This window comes from Hippoglossus hippoglossus, chromosome 10 (assembly GCF_009819705.1).
Source record: "Hippoglossus hippoglossus isolate fHipHip1 chromosome 10, fHipHip1.pri, whole genome shotgun sequence".
Taxonomy (NCBI): domain Eukaryota; kingdom Metazoa; phylum Chordata; class Actinopteri; order Pleuronectiformes; family Pleuronectidae; genus Hippoglossus; species Hippoglossus hippoglossus.
The window spans coordinates 10,170,164-10,189,959 of record NC_047160.1 but is presented as its reverse complement, the minus strand read 5'-3'; positions in this window follow the sequence as shown (position 1 = coordinate 10,189,959).

Here is a 19,796-nt window from a genome sequence, read left to right as displayed (position 1 = left end):
GTAGTTTTCATAGTATTATTAGCTAGAAGATTTATTTGTAATATTCATAACTGATATAGTTTCATATTTTGAAAAGAAGTAGAACTGGGCAATAAAAGAATATCAGTCATTATCACTGTATAATCGTCATCAATAAAAACATTTAAGTTCAATATATATGCAGTATATCGATATACCTCCTTGCCTGGTCCAAGCACTGCAAGGAGGTATAACACAATTTCAAATGTCTATCTCTTTCTGCTTTTCAAACACAATGAGTCTTTAAACCTTTGAAAATTTGAACTTGCTCAAATTTTGGGGCATATTGTACAAGTCAGTTTCCCTTGTGATCCTATGATATGTAAAAAAAAAAAAGAAAATCTCAGTTACTTTTCAAAACACACACACATACACACAGTTTTTTTCCCTGTTTATCTGTAGACATAGTCTACTTTTTTCATCAACAATGTTGTTGTTTTGGATGATTGATAAATATATACAAGCACCATTTAACATAAAGCATCAATACATGAATACGTCCAATCAATCATCAGTAATGATGAGGGGAAAAATAAATTGAGTTAGAAAGTGGCTGCTGCTCCACAATCCAATGATTAACTCTGCAAAAATGGTAAATCCGTGGCTGCACATCCGATGCCCCTGCAAGGACTTGACAACAATAGCCCACCTGGACTCTGCCGTTCCAGCTCAATGTAATCAAATGCTCTGTGCTCAGAAAATGCAGACATGTTAAAATCTGAAAGGATGACATTAAGGATGAGAGATGAACAGGACGACAGAGGGCTGTGTGAGACAATAAAATCAAGGCCATCCAAGAACCAAGATGGATTGATGAGTCCATTGAGTGAAGATGGCAGGCAGCCAGCTAGCACAGAGGTCAGTGCAGAAGGATATCTCTTGGAAGAAATGATGCATTTAAGAGGGCCAAGGCTGCCAGGGTGGGCTCACTGGCAGGGAGAGAAAGAGGGAGATATGAAGTGAGCGATGGATGAGGAGGCGGAGAGAGGATACTGGTATGTAGATGAAGTGGAGACGTGAGAAATATTTAAAATGAGGGAGAAATGTTGGAAAGTGAAAGATGGATTGATTAAGCAGGGTACAGGGAAGTGGACAATGGGCAGAGAAATACGCACACGGGATTGAAAAGGAGTAATTAGGGGTTAGAAATGGAGGACAAAAGGCGTAAGGTGGAGACAACATGAGTTCATTTGAATTAATGATAAATTTGTCACGTTATTCGTAACAATGTCTGACAATCAAAACATAAAGAATTCGCCCGGCACATGAAAACACAGTGAACGAGAGCGGCTGAATCCCTCCAGACACACCAGGGTCCACATCACAGCTTGAGCCAAAAACATTATGCCCGGGGAGACTGGTTTTATTAATCATGCTGATTATTCAATGAGTCAGGCACTCACACAAACAAGGAAAAATAATGGGTTTGAGCCTTAGCCCACCAAAAATGAAAAATACCACCCATCTGCCCATTGTGATTTGCTGCGATGGATCCAGCAAGTGTCTGCTAACACCCCGGCTGGCTAATTGAGTTAGGTTTATAACGGTGAGGTCCACAATGAAATTTATGCAACCCATCTGCCACATAAATAAACAATGCTGATGGAGATGAAGTGAATCAGTCAGAAGTTAACGGTGACTTTTCAAAAGGTCTCCGCTCCGTTCACTGTTTGGCATGCCGTCTCAAGTCGCTGTCTGTATTCCCTGCACTCTCTGCTCCTTTCAGATTCCCCCCCTGACATTCCCTTTTAGCCCGAGGGCTGTGGAAAGCCATGCTGTAATGCGAACGGCACTAGAGGTTGTCTCCCTTCATCATTGCTCTCTCCTCCCTTTTCTGACAAGGAGATAAATGCTGCACAGGTTATTAGTCGACTATGGCTGATTGATATCCTCCATGAAGGCCCTAAAATGCAACTCTTGCTTCCTGTTGCAACTCAAGGTTACCAGACTAATAAATGGGGGTATTTCAGGGGGAAGGAACGCAAAAAAGTTTTCTTTGATGATGATGGGGACTTAACATACTTGTTAGAGTGAAACATGAGATCTGAAGAGTCAAGAGAGACAATGGTCATTTGATAGCATGAATGCGTTCAGGGGCGGGATTCAACAAAACTTCCTTTCAGAGAGGTACACATGAAGAGCTTAACTCTACTTTAAACTCGCCATGATAATGTTTGATGTGTCAGCTCATTGCATTTCTCCCTGTTTAGAAATGCAGTCAAAGAATGAAATGAATCCCATTAAGATGTCCCCAAGGGAAGTTCTTCAGATTTTTCTTTTCCTCCTCCATCTGTCAAAATCATACTCTCACTCCAATACACAGCCTGCGGAGTATATAAAAGGAGAAGGTTGTCGTAAACGTATATTAAGCTTTTTTAGAAGCACAGTTGACAACTACCAAGGGCTAAATCGCTCACTTGAAGCAGAACCTGTTCTCAGGCAAAACATTACATCCTCATAATCCAGGTCATATATAGAGAGCTTTCTAACCCACAGGAGCATCATACATGCATGCATGTGCACAGTGTGTGCACATATTTGGAAAAGATAAAAAGGACTTTCCTCCCAGGCAAATATCTGGATAGGCTAAACCACAAATAATAGATATACACTGAGTATATATCTTCAATATATCCTGGAGCAGATGAAAAAGAATACTCTCCAGTTATGATGCAATAATGGGATTTAACATAGAGCTGCAGTGATTAGTCAATTATTCAATTAGCCATAACTCTTTTGAGGATCTGAAGTATACATTTTTCCGCCTTTTTAATGTGAGAATATTCAGCGTCTCTCAGTCGTATCATAACAAACTAGGGGTGGATCCAAGGGCGGGGTTAGGGGACACTGGCCCCAGCGGAAATCTGATAACCCCCCCCAGTGCATCTGTCCTGTCAGAAGTCTTTAAGAAAATAGCAATAACAAAACAATACATTTGTTTCAATTTTTATTTTCAAGGTTTTTTGAAGTACAAAATGTGCTTGAACAAGGAACAAGTTTCACAATATATTCAATGAATTGTGGCTTTGTTAAACGCTGCAGAGCTAACAGCGAACAAGGAATGACTTTAAGGTGCACCTTACTGAATCAGGAATTGTGTATGGATGGACTCATAATCGGCCCTCTGTGTGAATTGTGGCCCTTTTATGGCCCGGACTTAGAAAAATCCTAGATCTGCCACAGTAACAAACTGAATATTTTTTAATTTTGGACTGTTGTCACCTCTGGCTCTGGAGAGTAAAGCTCTTTACTTTCTGATATTGTAAACAATCCATTAATAAAACCAAGAAAAACAGCCGGCAGATTAATTGCTGATGAATGTTTGCTACAGCCATGATTTAAAGTGCGAGTTTGGCATCACGATCGTGACCTTTTGTTGCTGCGGGTGCTCGGCTCTGCTCAGAGGTTTGATGCCAGCTAGCAATGTCATTTTGTGGGATTCGCCCGGCAGGCAGCACAGGTAGGTTTAGGCAGCTTGTGTGTTCAGGTTGTTACTTCAATCTCTCCTCATTGGGCACACTCTCCATCTGCCTGGTTTGTGTCAGCCTGGCAAATGTCCAACTAGCTGTGGGTTACCCCTCCTCTCGCTGCCACTGCATCCACATGGGAAAGAAATACCTACAGCAGTGCTTTGATATTTTCTTTCTAAAGCACTGAACACCGCAGCTGGCTTTCTCAGGATGAGAGGTGTGTGTGTTGTGAAGCACAAAGAACTAGCTCCCCTTGTAGTCAAATGTTGGACAAGTTACACTCACCTCTTTTGACCGTGCTAGCCTCTGCACAGTCCGCAGCCTGCTTTCACAGTGACAGCTACGTTCAATCCCAATTCAGATGACAGGCCTTCTTGCATCAGGTTGTGATCCCTTTGATGAGAGAGCTTTAACCCACCCCGTTCAAAAAGAAACACGCAGGACTCCGTATAAGTTGCAGATGGTAGCTCAGCTTCCATTTTTTCCTAGCGCGCTACAGAAGTGTGAATTCCTTCAGGATAGCTTGGCTTTCTTCCCTCTGCCCAGAGCAGCAGCAAACACGGCGTGTGCTAACTTCCTCCCCTCCTAACTTCACTTTGTGTTGAACTCTGAAATATTTTCAACTTTCACTGATCAGCTAAAGCTGCTGTTAATCTGAGTTCCCACTATTTTTCTTGGCCTAGTTCACAAAGTTGGATTTATTGGATAGTCATTTGACAAACCCGTCAAAATCACAGCTAAAGACCTGTCATGCTCACGTAGTCATTCCCTCAGTCTGGCTTCAGCACAGCTATCTTTATCCAGGCACACACTGACAGAGCTGGACTATTTTTACATAAAAACTATGGAGATATCAACTCAGCACAAGCCGGGGAAATGTACTTTATTTGCAGTGGTGGTATAACTGTATTAAAACTTTAATAGATTCTCATTAGATAACTAGTTATTAATACTGATATACAAATTATATTTAAAATGTCTATGATATATGGTATATTATTTATGTATTTATCTATGCATAATTACATTAGCTACATATTGTTTATGTGTTTTTAAAAACTTTATAGAGGAGTCATTAAGGCTATATCATTATTACTATTATATAATTTCTTAAGTGTTTTATACTATTGTTAATACGATTGTACAATTTTCACAATCACTATTTTACTATCATACTAGTTTAATATATACTATTTTAGGATTATCATATTTTTTATTATATAACAGCTCAGTTTGAAAAGTCATTGTGGTTGTTGAATAAAAGTGGTCATGTAAAAAATGCAATATATCCCTCTCTCTCAAGTGTGGAGGATAAGAAATAGGAATACTCAAGTATCCAAGAATTGTACTTGAGTAAATTAACTTTTCCTGCTGCACCCCAGACACTCCCACTTTTATTTGGTATCAGGTACACTCTGTTTCAATTCCCATTCGCCGTCACTGAGTTACATTCATTGCAAGCTGACCCTCAAAGATATGGCTTCTTCAAGCGGAACTGTGGAAAATTCTGTAATTTCTTTACAAAAACACCCTTTCACAAGAAAGAGTTTGGTCTCACCCGATTAACAGATTCAGCAGCCGGCAAGTGGTGGGGGCGAGCTTACACCCAGGGCTTCTCCCTCTCTTATTATGAGAAAAGGAGTTGGCTAACCGGATGTGGTGTAAGTAATGTCTTTCTTTGCTCCCCCTGCTTCTACCCGACAGGTGGCTGCAGTCAACACAATGAGGCTACATGTTTTCTGCATTAAATGTTATCACCAGCCACCACTGCTTTTCAATTCCACTTAACAGGGTGGTTTTCATACATATTGACACATTAATAGCAACTTTATTTGAGGAAATAATGTACCTAAAGTTGTAGTTTACCAGCCTATGTCATTGCAGTGTATTTGGCAGCTATCTTGTGTCTGCTTCATTGGTATTGATACATTGTCACCCAGGGCAGAGCCTGGATGAAAGGCTCACATTGGTCAACACCAGTTCACTGTCATCTCACTCTCTTGGGATCTGTCCTTATAGGTACATATACAATCAGTCCCCTTTTGAACTGGTGGATTCAGCAGGTCATCTCATGGTATCTTAAAACTGCCCTGTTCTTGTCTTTGCTTTACCAAGACATTTGACTTTAATGCACTGTCGGCTCATCCCATCTGAACCAGTTACCATCCAGGTTAAATGGTTTTATATCCTGATTTTGTGTGCACTCATAAGGCTCTTAACCTGTCTCAAAAAGGTGCTGCTTTTGACGTAGACATCTTTTCCTCCCTTCTGCTTCTCAGGAGCAAAGGTCACTGACTAGCCTGTGCATGCATTATGTATTTAAGGCACATACCTGGCTCTTGATTCATGCAATCAGCTATTTGCTTGCTTTGTAAATCCAGCTCAGGACAAGCTCTGTCCAACAGTTTTTGTGCCGTTGGATTTTGCATATTATTACGACATCCTTTACTGCTAGGAGGGCAGATTGCCTGGCAACACACACATTTGCTGGCAGGCGTAAAACTGCATCTTGAAATTATTCAAATGACTTTCATTGAGAGATGCCATTGATGATAACTGCATTTCACCCTAACACAGTCATTAGATAAGAGCTTATAAATGTGATGGGTTCCCATTAACCTCTTTTCTTCTCTCAGCTGAACTGCAAAGGTTTGTCAGGGCATTACTTTATATCCCCCTCACAGTCGGTGTTACACCGGATGAACCGACCAAAGTGGAACGTGGGCTTATCTACATAACCCCACTTTCCCCACAGAGGAAGAAGTGAGAGGCAACAACAGTTGGCCCTTCGCCATCCCTCAGGACTTGGTGAATTGCAGGATTAAACTCTGCGAGTAAGCATGTTACATGGGCCACAAAAAGACGGATAATTCCCTGACACACACACACACACTAAAATGACCCCCCCCCCCCCCCCCCCCCACTCACACAGAATTTAATCAAACAAACAAATTTGATGAGCTGCTACACAAGTAATGTGTAAAATTAACCAATAAATAAAATCATAAGGAATATTCACAGAACATTCCTAAGCATTTATTTGGTGCTAGAGTGCAGAAGTCAGGTTGTCCCAGGTTTCAAGGATTATCGTTCTGTCAGGGACATGCTGTACTGTTATGTGCTGTTATAGATGGTGTGTTTCACTCAGGGACTAAGTATCCTATCAATCTAACACTTTCGAGTATCAGTACTTTAGACCTTGGTGTGCTCGGCGGCTCAGAAGAACCAACTGTCTTTTTCCACCATCTAAATCATAATAAGGCCTCTTGTTCCACATTAGTTCACCATCAGTTAATTGTATTTCTCTACGTGTAATCTGCTGTTTCTACATGTGTCTTCCCATAACAGCAAGGCCTCTCCTGAAAAACTCATGTAATTTTACATCACTGCCATGCCTTGCTTAGCTTCTAAATTAATATGTGATTTCCATGCTGGTATTCACAGAAGCTAAACACTAAACTTGTTTGCTGCTATAGAATCTGTTTGCCCTTGGATCGCAAAATAAATATTTCATTTCAAATAAAAATGATGTCATGCACAAAGTAAAAAAAACAAACATGTGTGTAGCTGTGTCTTCTCTTGCACTGTGTATCCCGAGCTTAAACGTGGGTTTGAGAAGAAGCTGTCATCATTTGCTGTGATCTCAGGCAGTTTGCTGCGGGGAAATTCTTTCTGAAAAAAGAGCCTCTGATGATTTTCTTTCGTTTTTTCTCTTTCTGACCCCCACCTAAAAAAACAGCATTTTCATCATCATTTCAAAATGCGAAAAAATTAATAAATTATGCTCAGTGGTACAGGGCACAAATGCAAAAGTGTGTTTATAGTTGTGTAAAAATGGGTGGACAGACCAGAGTGAAGGATCCGTGCACGGATTCATCCGATTTTGGAGACTTCCGCACTTCAAGCTTGGGTTTGAGCTGGTTTCTCTTTATACAATAACATTTCATAACCTATTCATCATCGGTGCCTGATGCCTTTTTGAGTATTATGTATAAGAGATGTCCTCTGAGTATTAATCAAAAGAGCTCCTGATCAATTGTGAGAGAAAAGTAATAAAACATGTATAAATGTGGTAGTTGGGGGGGGGGTCCTCCTCACATTGGCTACTGTACTTGGTGTCTCCCTGCAGATTGATTTCTGTGCTGTGCAGCAGAGGAGTCAACTAAATATGTAATAGGCTGGCTATCTGCACAAGCTCAGGAAATTAAGAATGGATATTTAATGAACTGGTTGGAGTTCAATATATCACTTCAACATGTGCACATGTGTGGGAGGGAGAAATGGATGTAGAAGACAAATGCTGTTGGTTATGAAATGAATGTGCTTTATCTCATCATCAGAGTCTTAAATTAGACCATTGACTCTATAATGTCAACTCCTACGTCGGAGTTGTATGCAAAAGAAAAGTACTTTACATCTTACAATTTATCAAGCACTATCAAGGAGGAGTGAAATTAATGCATTACTGTATGTGCAAAGATAAGATTTCAATCCGTTTCTTGTCGGATACTGGAGTTGTGTGTGTATATGCTCCAAATGGTATTAGTCTGAAACAGCTCATTTAAAGCTATAATTCGCATGATTTTCACATTCTGTAGCCTAAATTTAGATAGTCGTAGCTGGAGGCAAAGGAGATGAGATTCTCTTGAAAATGTCAGCGAGACGACTCTGAGGACCGGTAGCTACAGTGACAGCTGACAGTGAATGGTTTGCTGACATTGTGCACAAAATATCAGTATCACATATTATGGTGATGCAAAATGAAATTAAAATTTCATGAATTATATAAACTATGATTTATCACCATAAATCTGCATTTCACGTCATCATGCTCCAGATATATCTCGGAGTGCTGCAGCCGCGAGGTTTTTAGTCTCTACCTTTTCTGGGTTGAATTGCTCCTGTTCATTAACATTGATTACGTGCGGTAGATCACAATTGTAACACGTTTTCACCCGAGCACCGCTGCTGTACACATTGAACTGCATTACTGGTGGAATGTAGGAAGCGAGACTGTGTGAAGAAATGGCATCAAACAAGCAATGCTATGGCAGGAGAGAAGATTAATGCATCTGCTTCATGTAGACATAATGTACGTTTGGCTCGGTGCGGGACATGAAACAAAAATAGTCACACTTTAAGTTACAAGGCTTGATTGATGATCCAGACAAGTTTATGCCACTAAATGCTTTAACTCCCCAAAGATGCAGCTCTTTGTTATTAGCATGACAGCTCATGGACTGTACTCCTTCAAAGGCAAAGGTCTGATAGGAAACTAAAATATCAAAGAGAGACCAAGGCGTTTTGTGAATTCCTCCTCCACACTCAAGTGCTTTCCCTTGTTGCTGAATAGAAATGCTTTTGATCTAAAACTTAAGGCCGCTGTGTTCTCAGCTGACAATGAATATTACATGGAAACAGCCTTGAGATGCAATTCAGCTTCCTGTCCTCCACAATGATGTCGCATTTGTCAACAGGAGCGGAGACCACAAGCAGAACTAGGGGAGAAAAAAAAAAAACCCGGAGAACGGTGAAGACTTTCTCAGGATTAGTACTGCAAATAGTTTAACTAGCCCGGGTGACAGCTGCTGTCACCTAATTGAATTCAGTAATTCATCATTCATTGTTTTTTGGCACAACAAGTGACAGCCTGATGAGGCTACAGCGAAGAATTGATTGATGAATGAAACCTATCGCTACTATCAAAGCGTGTGTGTGGGTGTGGGTGTGGGTGTGTGTGTGTGGGTGTGGGTGTGTGGGTGCTGTGGGCTCCCTAGCTGCCAGATGACAGGATGTCTGTAATTTCGGTTCCATCAAAGTCATGCTGAAATCACAGGTTGCAGGTGAAATCGCACACATCTTTTGAAGCTAGTAAATATGCTTTCCATGCAGTCTTCATTACCTTTCATATTGCAAGAGAAAGGAGTGAGGAGGAAGAAATAACCATTATGAAATGCAATTACAAGATGCTCAGGGGTCTGAACACCCACGCTGTGTATTGCATTGGGCCAAATTGTCTTTTTCCGCTGTGAGTGGATGCTCATACATATTGCACTGAGGAGAGATTATGTCAACTCATTTCCACCGGGCTTTGACATAATTTTGTGTAGTTTTGTTAAGTGTTACCTTTAAAACATTGATCCAAATCCAAACCAGCTCAAAAGATCATTTCAATCTGGCACTGCAGTTTACCATGTTACACAATCAGTCTCTCAATGCAGACACTGGTGCACTTACTTGTTCTGTTGTCTCAGATTGAATATGGCCATTGTTCACATCCAGAAATGATGATGCAACTTGTGCCTGCAGTTGCACGGAAATATTCCCCACCTTCTTCGCTCACTTGACATAAAAATAATGTCAAATGCAACATGTAAATTACACGCCATTGGTGTCTGCGCGGTGATCGTATTTGAAAACTATTTGGGGGTCCCTCCCCTACCTCAAGATAGTGACTGTTAAGGGTGAGAAGTGTCAATTTCGCCATTAACTTTTTGACCATTTTATTGCAACATGCGGGTTCTCACTGTACAGTACATGTTACCATTATTCCCTCTGCTGAGGAGGGTTTGTTTTCATCTGCACTTGTGTGTCTGCCTGTGTGTTAGTTAGTAGGATTTTGCAAAAACTATTGAATTGATTTTCATCTAATTTTGTGGAGGGGTGGGGCATGACCCAAGGACGAACCGATTAGCTTTCGGAGCGGATGCAGAAATTCTTCTTCATTTTCTTTAACACAGTGAGATAGGGTGTTAGCCTTGGCGGAGCTATGTGCTGTAACTGTCAGCGGTTGAATGCACTAACACAGTCTGTGAAGCAGGTGGGGGTTTGAGACAAGGTAAACGTTTTCTCACAGAGGCACAAAGAAATGACACAGTTTGCATTGCTGAGCTGCCAGTTATTGATTCGCTGGGTTACATTTATGAATGGGTAAATAAGATGGAGTGATGCTGTTGTGACGCTGTATTGACAAAGTATTAGCACTTATTCACATGGCTGTGATACATGAGCTCACTGTGCTGTTATAAGTCTTTTACAGTGACAATATGAGTAGCTTGTAAACTTTGTATTTTAATGCTGGATTTCCACCTTAAATCTTTAATTCAGAGTTATCAAATAAATCCTGTTTGGAGTAAAAAAAATAATTTCTCTTAAACTATGAGGAAGCAGTTCCAGCATCTTGAGAGCGTCTGCAGATGCAGTGGCACCTGATTACTTTCATCAACTCTTCATTAGTTATGCTTTAATCACGGATCAGAGCAGCTGATGCACCTGGGAGGGAAATGGTCTTAATATGGCTGCTGGCAGAGGAGCTCTCCAGCTGTTTGCTGCCCTCCAAAGCTATCAGCCCTCATTTGAGCCAATTGCCCTGCGGAACTAAATAATCATACCTGTAATAACCTCACGCAACCTCGAATGCAGCCGTGTGCTCCCCCAGCTTCGGCTGTCCTACACATTCTCTCCCTGTCTCTTCTCTGGCCCAAATCTTAAAAGTGCTGTGCAGGTCTGTGTGGAAACGGCAAATGAGGATGATTAATTTCTGACTCTGATCCGCATTTTTCAGGTTAGCTCACATGGTTTGTCACTGCAGTAAAGTAAGCATTTGGGAATCATTCAAATTTGTACTTTATCTTGAATTTTGGTTTCACCGCAGGACATGAGTAACTCAGCTTTCTCGCTGTGATGGACAGTAGATAAATCATTTTACACAAAATGAAACATTAACTCGGATCTTCAGGACTGACATTGTTTACAGCAGCAATATATATTGATTTGTGTGCCTGTACAGGAAATATATTTTGTGAATTATGCATTAAAAAGATTTGATTATCTTCAGAAGGGGTTTCTCGTAAAACTTTACCCATTAACTTCAAAACAGATGCCATAACGTGTGTTTTCTCAAGCAATAAATTTGACTGGTTCCTCTGTCAGCAAAGTGAGTTATAAAAATTTTTTTTTTTTCCCTGAACAATGCATTTTCATGTGCTCGGAGTGAGAGTTTACTACACTGACGATATAAAATGTTATGGTGTAGACAGGAAATGGCATGCTGGGAGTGTTTTGGAAAGTGTTTACTTAATTATGATTTACGTGCAACATAGTAAGCTCTCACACTGAGGAGCCCACATTTCGTTACATTTAAAGGAAGCTGAGATTAGCATACTGGACCTGTGTGTGTTGATTGCAACGACAGGCTTTATTAATTACAAGAGTTTCACGTAGAGATCCTTTTAGATGTTGATTATATTAAGGAGCATCTTTTTAATCCTTGATAAGTGCACAGCATAATGTTGCTCTCAGAGAGCCGCAGTCTGGTCTATCACATGACTTCATGACTCGGATGCACCGCCTGGCTTGTCCAGTGGCGTTCTTAATGAAAAGAGTTTAAAGCTTAAACTTTTCTGGACAGCTTCCCCTTTCCTACTTTGCCTAACAAGGTTGGTATTCATTTCACTTGGGAGCTTTCAGATACATTTTGGTCTCTGTGGTGTGATGAGGTGCCAAATCTACCAGGGGAAGGTAACTGTGTGCAGAGTCTGTCAGTGTGCGAAGGATCAAAGCCATTTGTAAAGAGCACACGCACATCAAACACAGCCCTGCAACGTGTTACCTAGCAACCCCAGACCAGGTGTTGCAGAGAATAGGAAATATTGAAGCCCACAGTCTTCCTGTTTTCTGCAAAGACAATTTTAAAGGAAATCGATAAAGCCGTGAATGTGAACTGCATGTGAGAGGAGTGAAGGAGCTCTCTTTTTTTCTGCACTACGGAGACAACAGGGGCGCCAAGAAGATAAGAGTGTAATATTAAAGACTGAGGCGGGCAGAAGGAACATATGAAGGAGTGACGCACATCCTCTGATGGATCACAATAATAATGCCCGTATCCTGACTATGTAAGGAAATGCACACTGAAGTGAGCAACAACAAAAAAAGTGACAGACACACACACACACACACCCTACTCACCAAAGAGAGGAGTGTGATAAGTGAAGCCAGCAAGGCCCAATTCCACTGAGTGGCCATGTCAGAATAGAGTTAGGCAATTAGGTGTGATGCAGCAGAGTACTGAAAGGGTGCAATGCTTTGAGCTCCAAGGTGAGGCCACTGGGTCCTCATGCAGCACAGGAAGCCCTTTATCATGATTAGAACACAGCTGTCATATTAGAGGGAAATTAAGCCGCACTACAGTCACAGGGATTAACAAGGCCGAGCAGCAGGCATGGGCTCCTGCTGTTAGCGGCAACAACTGTATCAAACCCCTGGCACTTTGTGAGGTCACATCCTCCGCGGTGAAGTCAAGCATAAGGGATGATGATGCCGTAATGTTGTTTGAAGTGCATCACTAGCGCCGCGATGCGGGTGAATTTATGATTTGGGAGCGCTAATAACGACCGCTCCCTCGCCTCTTGTCACAGCGGGGCAGGTTAGCTTTATTTACCTGCAAATGGTGATGGTCATTGCGGGGAGCTAATGCGAAAAGCATCAGGAACAATGTGTGCGCACAGCCCCCTCAGGAACACTTGAGGGAGAGACCACAGCGAGTGATGTGGCAAACGCGGCCGTCCCAGCTTGTCTGTCTTCGCCAGCAGAAACAGGTGTAAGCTGTGAACGTGCTTGATGAATGTTCTCTTTAGTGCCGGTGACTGACTGCCCTTATTCAAACAGCAGACAGCTCCTCTGGCTAAGTACTTTGGGAGCAGATACTGTACATGGCTCACACAGGCATACGGTGCAACCAGGCAGACGCACACACACAGGAACACGTGTGCAAATATAAATACATGCGGATATTTTTAAAATGCGACTGCATCACACAAAGCCCCAGTTTACCTCACTTTGATAAGAGGATGCAAACTGGGAACATGATCACTGATTGATTTTGTTTGTTGATGATAAGAGACGTGAACACCCTACCTGCAGCCTCCTCTGGGGGGAGGGGGGGGTGTGTGTGTGTGAGAGAGAAATAAATGCATCGATTTTGATAATAATTCCGCTGTGATTAGGCTGCAAGAGTAACAGCCTCGCACACGACAACTTAATCAAGCCAGACGAGGACAAAAATAGGATTAAAGACAGAGAGAGAGAAATGTGAAAGACATCTCTCTCTTTTCATGATCTATGAATAGAGTGTGAAACAAAAGGACAGCGGTAGATGGAAGGCCTGCGTGATGGAGACAGACTGCTCCCCTCTGGGCTGAAGGGATGACTGACGGAAACAAGGGGTCGCGATCTGACGTCCTCCTGACAAAGGAAATAAAGAGTCACATTTAAACAAAGACCTCGCCATCTGAACGCGGCTTTCATATCACTCAGTCTGACTATGAGAAGCATCAAAGGAAAATACACTCGCATACACATCAAAAGCCCGAGCAAACAAATCCGCAAACTCCGTGATTTAGAACAGTGCATGCGTTATTACTTTTAGGTTATTGCTTTTTCTTTTCTCGTCTGTCCTCTGACCCCATCTGCACTGAACTTTTATTTTGTTTCCTTTTGATCTTCTTTTTTTTTATGGTATGCACTTAGATAAAAAGCTAAAAGCAAAAGTTAGAGCAGAAATGGAAGGGAAGTTTCCAGTAGTGTAGTATCTGCAGGCATTCATTTCCTTCAAGCTACCAGGTAGCTAAACTGATATCGATGAAATGATAAACAAGATGTGAATGGGAGATAATGAGGCATTCATAAAAATTGTCTCTGGTGTTGTGGGCTGGGGAGCTGCATGTCTGGCGGCCTCTTGTAACCTTTGCATTGACACCCTGCCACATGTCCCAAAGAAACCAATTACTCCCTTGTCTGAAGCTTCTCTGCGGCTTAATACGCCAACTTTTATCCAAGCAGGCGTTGGTCCGGGGCAGTCGTCGTTATTCACTATTTAACTACTTATTCTTCATATTCCTTCTTTAATCTCACACATTTAGTGGCTCATACATAACAATGTTGCTTGCATTCTTTTTTTTACTCCTGCACTGCTGAATTAAAGATCCTTGGATTTTTTTAAATAATAAGCAAGTTAAGAAAACACTCAGGGTTTGTGGAGTGCAGAGATGTGAAGCTAATTCGGTTAGTGTGCTACATTGCTGCAAAAACAAACTAACATAGTAACATGACTGGTTCACTTGGTTCAGCAGGACAGCTGACAGGAGACTACACCTACAGTACGAAACCCTGCGCACAGTCAACCCAGCATTCTCACGCTACAGTGTATCCATGCAGCACGTTACATAATGAAGACTAAGCTTCATTAATCTTTGTTTTACCATGTCAGTCTTTATATAAAGAAAAAGTTTGTCCTCTAGGTTTTAATGGATAATACAATAGTAGTAGTATTTCCACAGCAAATAAAGCGCTGCACATCACAGAAAGAATACTATACTCACTTTAGTTGCCTTTAAAAGCTTCTCGTGGTCTGCAGCATGAAACCCTTTGAGAGAAGGACTCTTCTTGATCTGCCTCCATACAACTGAGCGTTCAACTGGGGGAAAACTCTGGATGCATATTTAGCTTTGGTTGTCACAAATTTCACAATTTTGAACCAGCCAGCAGCAGCGTGGTGTCTGGCAGGACGGTCTCAATGGGTGTGTGAGCATGAATGTGATTCTCTGTAATATTTTATCTTTATAGCGGATATATTTTTATCTTTGTTAAGCAGCGCTCCGTAAGACTTTCATTGTTGCTGTTATAACGGTCATTTTGAAGTCAGCTTGACATCATTACATTTTTTAAGATAAGGACTAGACCTTAAAAAACACTGGGCCGAAACTGACCCAGTTCACATGATAGTGGGGGTGTAACTTCACAAGAAAACCACACAATACAAGCAGCTCTTTTGTTCCTGTAGCTCAACAGGTCAAAACAACCTATTGGTACTGGGTGAACTAGTCTATTGGTGCCATATGGGTTCGATTTTTACCACTGCCATAAAAGTTATGTTTCTATAATGGCGATGGCTCTGGAGGAAGATTGGGTTGTTCTCAAACCATAAGTCAGGGATTCAATCCCCAGCTCCTACCTAACTTTCCCCTGACGGCTGTTCTGTTAGAGCGTGAATGATGTGAGATAGAAAGGCAAAGCATAAAGAAGCACTGTATGAATGTTTGTGAATGGATGACTGTGAAGTGCTTTGAGTGGTTGTTACAACTAGAAAAACCCTATATAAATGTTGTCTGCAGGATTAGGGCACGGTCACACATACGTAAATGTAAAGCAAAGCAAAGGGTCACCAAAGTTCGCCCCTCTCTTGCACTGATTGGAAGTAAAAAGGAGGAAAAGGTTCACCCCTTAAATATTTGCATATGTGTGACCACTGCCTCACTCAGAAACTACTGTACAAAGGGGTGGGGCTTGACCCCAGGAAGAACCCATACAAATTTGGAGTGAATCTGGTTAAAGGGGGAGATCTGGTTCACTTTCTTTAACATGGTAAGATTGTGCGTTGGCCTTGGTGGAGTTATGGGCTCTCTGAGGACCTTTCTAGTTATCCACTTAGTGTTCGTATTCTCATGCAAGCCTTAAACAGGGATGGCCAGTATAAATGAAAAAAACTCCTCTATCCATTATCTATACCGCTTATCCTTTGAGGGTAATGGTGAACCCTCTTGCTGTGAGGCAACACGAATAATCACCACACTATCATATTAATATTTATAATCTAATGCATTGTTGTTGTTGTTTTTGGCTTGTCTAACAAAGTAAACAAAGTACTTTGTCACATCTTCACACCAACACGAAAACACAATAATATGAAAACAATCAAACAGCATCTTACATTGCCGACCACGGCCTCATACAGGGCAGTGATGTTAGCTGGAGGCACAGAACCACAGTAGGGACAGTGGTGCTGGTAGATAGATTTATATGTCTGACAGTATATATCTTGAGACCGAGAACGTCTGGCACCTCAAACACTCAGCAGCCTTGTATCAATATACAGCCTAGCAGGATTGTATAATAATGTCAAGCCTAGCAGGACTGTATATTAATGCTGTATGAAGAGCTGTTCTCATAAGGAAAACATACATACGGTATGCAGGCCATCCTAATGTGATTCAACATGTCGAGTCCTCTCATTTCTCATTCACTCTCTCGCTGTCATACATCTCTGTTCTGGAGGATTCTTCACCTGAAGCACAACATGATTGAAAGCTGTTAAACTAATTCTCAGGTCCACAGTAATAAACCTGCTTCTTATTCAAAAATGTTCCCTAGATTTCCATTAAATTAAATGAGAAATGACTTACTGCTAAATGCATTTAAAATGCACATTTGTAATACAACATGCCATGCTCTCATTTACATCATGGCGACTGCATGGAATAATCGTGTACTTTGCTCCAGAAGAGACGGCTGCTTTGAGTTCTTCTACTATTTTCAAACCGCTTAAAATACTTTTTGTGTCACTCGGGCATAGGGACAAGTGCAACAAGGTCTAAACAACATCTCTGCTTGTGAGCAGATTCTTGCTTCATCAAACTTTTATCACTCCCAAGTGGTGTCGTCCTCTAATCGAACACACTCAGGACTCTGCCAAGTTTGTCACAGAGAAGGTGGATAAAGTAGAAATGTGAAGGTTTATCCTATTCGAATTCAATCTTATTGTGAGCAGCATATATGATATGACATGACAGGTAATGTTCCTTGTGACTCCTTTGTCATAAATGATCACGTACTCTGCTTTTCCATGATAAGCTGTCACCAGCAAATGATATTAGAAAAAAGCAACATAACAACTCATCCATGCTATGAAAATCTATTGAAGATAAGACAACCAAGAAGATGAAAACTATTCTGATGGATGAGGTTGTCCTGCTCATTCTGATTCATTTTGTATCCTGTGTTTTTCCTTATATCTGACCTCACAAAGTACATTTAACATTCAACCCCCAGCGGAGTCTGTAAAAGTGCATCAAGACAAAATATTTGGAGAAACTTATTTGTCTGTGTTGGTTATTGCATGAATGCAAAGCAGAAGCTCAGTTGTTTGTACTCTCGCCTCACAGCAGGGCCCGACCTGACCAGCTGGGGCTTTACTGTGGGGACTTTCCGTGCTCTCTTTGTAGCTGCGTGGGTTCCATCCTGTGGCTCCTGTTTCCTCTGGCAGTCCAAAATATGCAGGTCTTGGGAATTGTAACCGTGTGGGTGTGTGTGTGTTTGTGTTTCTGTGTGTGTGTTTGTGTTTCTGTATGTGTGTGTGTGTGTGTGTGTGTGTGTGTGTAGTATGTGTGAATGTGTTTGCCTATATGTGTTAAACGGGTGACCTGTGCCTTACAGAGTGTGTAACACCTATAGGCTGCAGCCCCAAGAGACTCTTAGCAGGATGAGAGGCGATGGACACAGGTTGGATGGATGTAACATGTCAATCGATTTGATCAAGAGTGTAAGAGTCACACTCAAGCTGTTTTTCACCTTTAAAAGAATGTAAAAATAATCTATAATATTCAATGTTGATATTGAATATTTACAAAAAATAAGTGTCAAGCCTGAATAAGTCATAGTAGACAGAGACCACTTAAAGTGTTAGATTGATGTAATGATCTGATGAAGCAGCTTTTTAATGATGTTGGTTTTTATGATTCTATACTGACGCAGCACTTTAATTTTCAAAGTAAGAATCCAGGTTGTGTGTTTTACTTGTAAAATTTTTACTTTAACCATCATACGAAAAGAAATAAAGCATCTCTGTCATTAATGTAGATCATTTGATTTGGAAAGTTCTTCTGCACAGATACAGTGAGTGCACAACTTTTCAGATGGAATTAGTTTAAATTCAATTTTCATGGGCACTAATGTTCAAGATGGATATCAAACACTAAACTATATCCTAAATGTTTCCGGTTCGATTCTGCCCAGTGACCACTGTTGACACCAACCTCACTCTCTATTTATGTCTGTGTGGTATTTACTGTGTATGTGTCTTAATTGTAAATGGGTGAGTGTTTAGGACACAAAGGCGCATAATTGACACCCGTGTTCCTCCCCCCAGCCCCGCATCCCGCCACTGCGGCTGCACCGAGGGAAAACACACCAAATGGCCACTTGTGACCGCATAACGGCATCATACAATGTCAACAATCACGTCTGAATTATGCAAAAAATTGGGTAAACAACAGACTGAGGGGCACAAATTGGCTCAACACCAGCTGTCTAATTAGCTTTGTGCTGCTCTTGAAAAGCAAATAAACAGTGAAAGCGGTACGGCCTGAAAGCCGGCCAGGCATCGGTTCGAAGTGTTCTGTTCCCCCCAGATCAGATGGGGCTCTCCAATTCTGCTTGCACAGAGAGAGAGAGAGAGAGAGGGGTTTCAAATAAGACACACAGATTAGATCATACGTACAAGTCCCCAGAAGGCCTTTGTGCAGTTATTTTGGTAGCACTGTAAAGACTCACAAGAGACTCGGGTGGAATTTACATTTTAATGAAGCCTTAGCTGATTGCTATTACGTGGCGTTCGCCGCAACTGCCTCGTTTAAGCTTACGTGGAGCACATACGCAGGAAGACAGCCTGGTGCACATTTGCTCACACAGGCCTGAAAATACACACACACATACACACACACACGCCCCACTAATTTAACACACTCCTGCTGAGAGGTTGTTGCAGAAACAAACTGTCCTGTAAACACAAGGGGAGAGCAGAGAGCGTACCCAGGAGTACATTACATGACAAAAACACTATTCTCTCCGAGCACAATGTGGCTGTGAAAAAAAAACATTTGCAACAATTTGCCTGTATTAGAAAAATAGAGGCCTTTTATATTATCTAGAACAGGAGGAGATCCAGTTAGAAAAAAAAATTGTGAGGAACGGGAATTGGGATCATTATTTTTGTCCTTGTTGTAACAGTGCGTTGACAGGCACAGCGATGAGTAGCAGGAGCTCCGTGACAAGTGGCACAGTGACGAGTGTAACTGACGAATTTTGCTCGACATGTATCATGTCAGAATCGTCAGGACTCGTCACTTCACTGTCATTTAGCAGCAGCCCGTGTGGGAGTGAGGACAAATCCCCATTCCTGCGTCGTTATCAGGCACCCCGCAGTCGGAGGCGTAACGGTTTAGTCACGTACAGGGGTGGCTGCTATCCACTAAAAAAGATGGTAGTGATGGCAACTCAAAAATTCCGGCCATCCATTACATTTTTGTAGGGTCACATCAAAACAGACTACAAAGGCTATTTCCTGCTGTGAGTAACAAATGTGCCGTGTGCTGTGGAACAAGAGTCCTGGCACTGTTTTAAAACAGTGATCAGCGCCTGCCTTGTAAATGGCACATGCAGGCTCGTGGCTACAGCCAGAACGGGAGACATCTTATC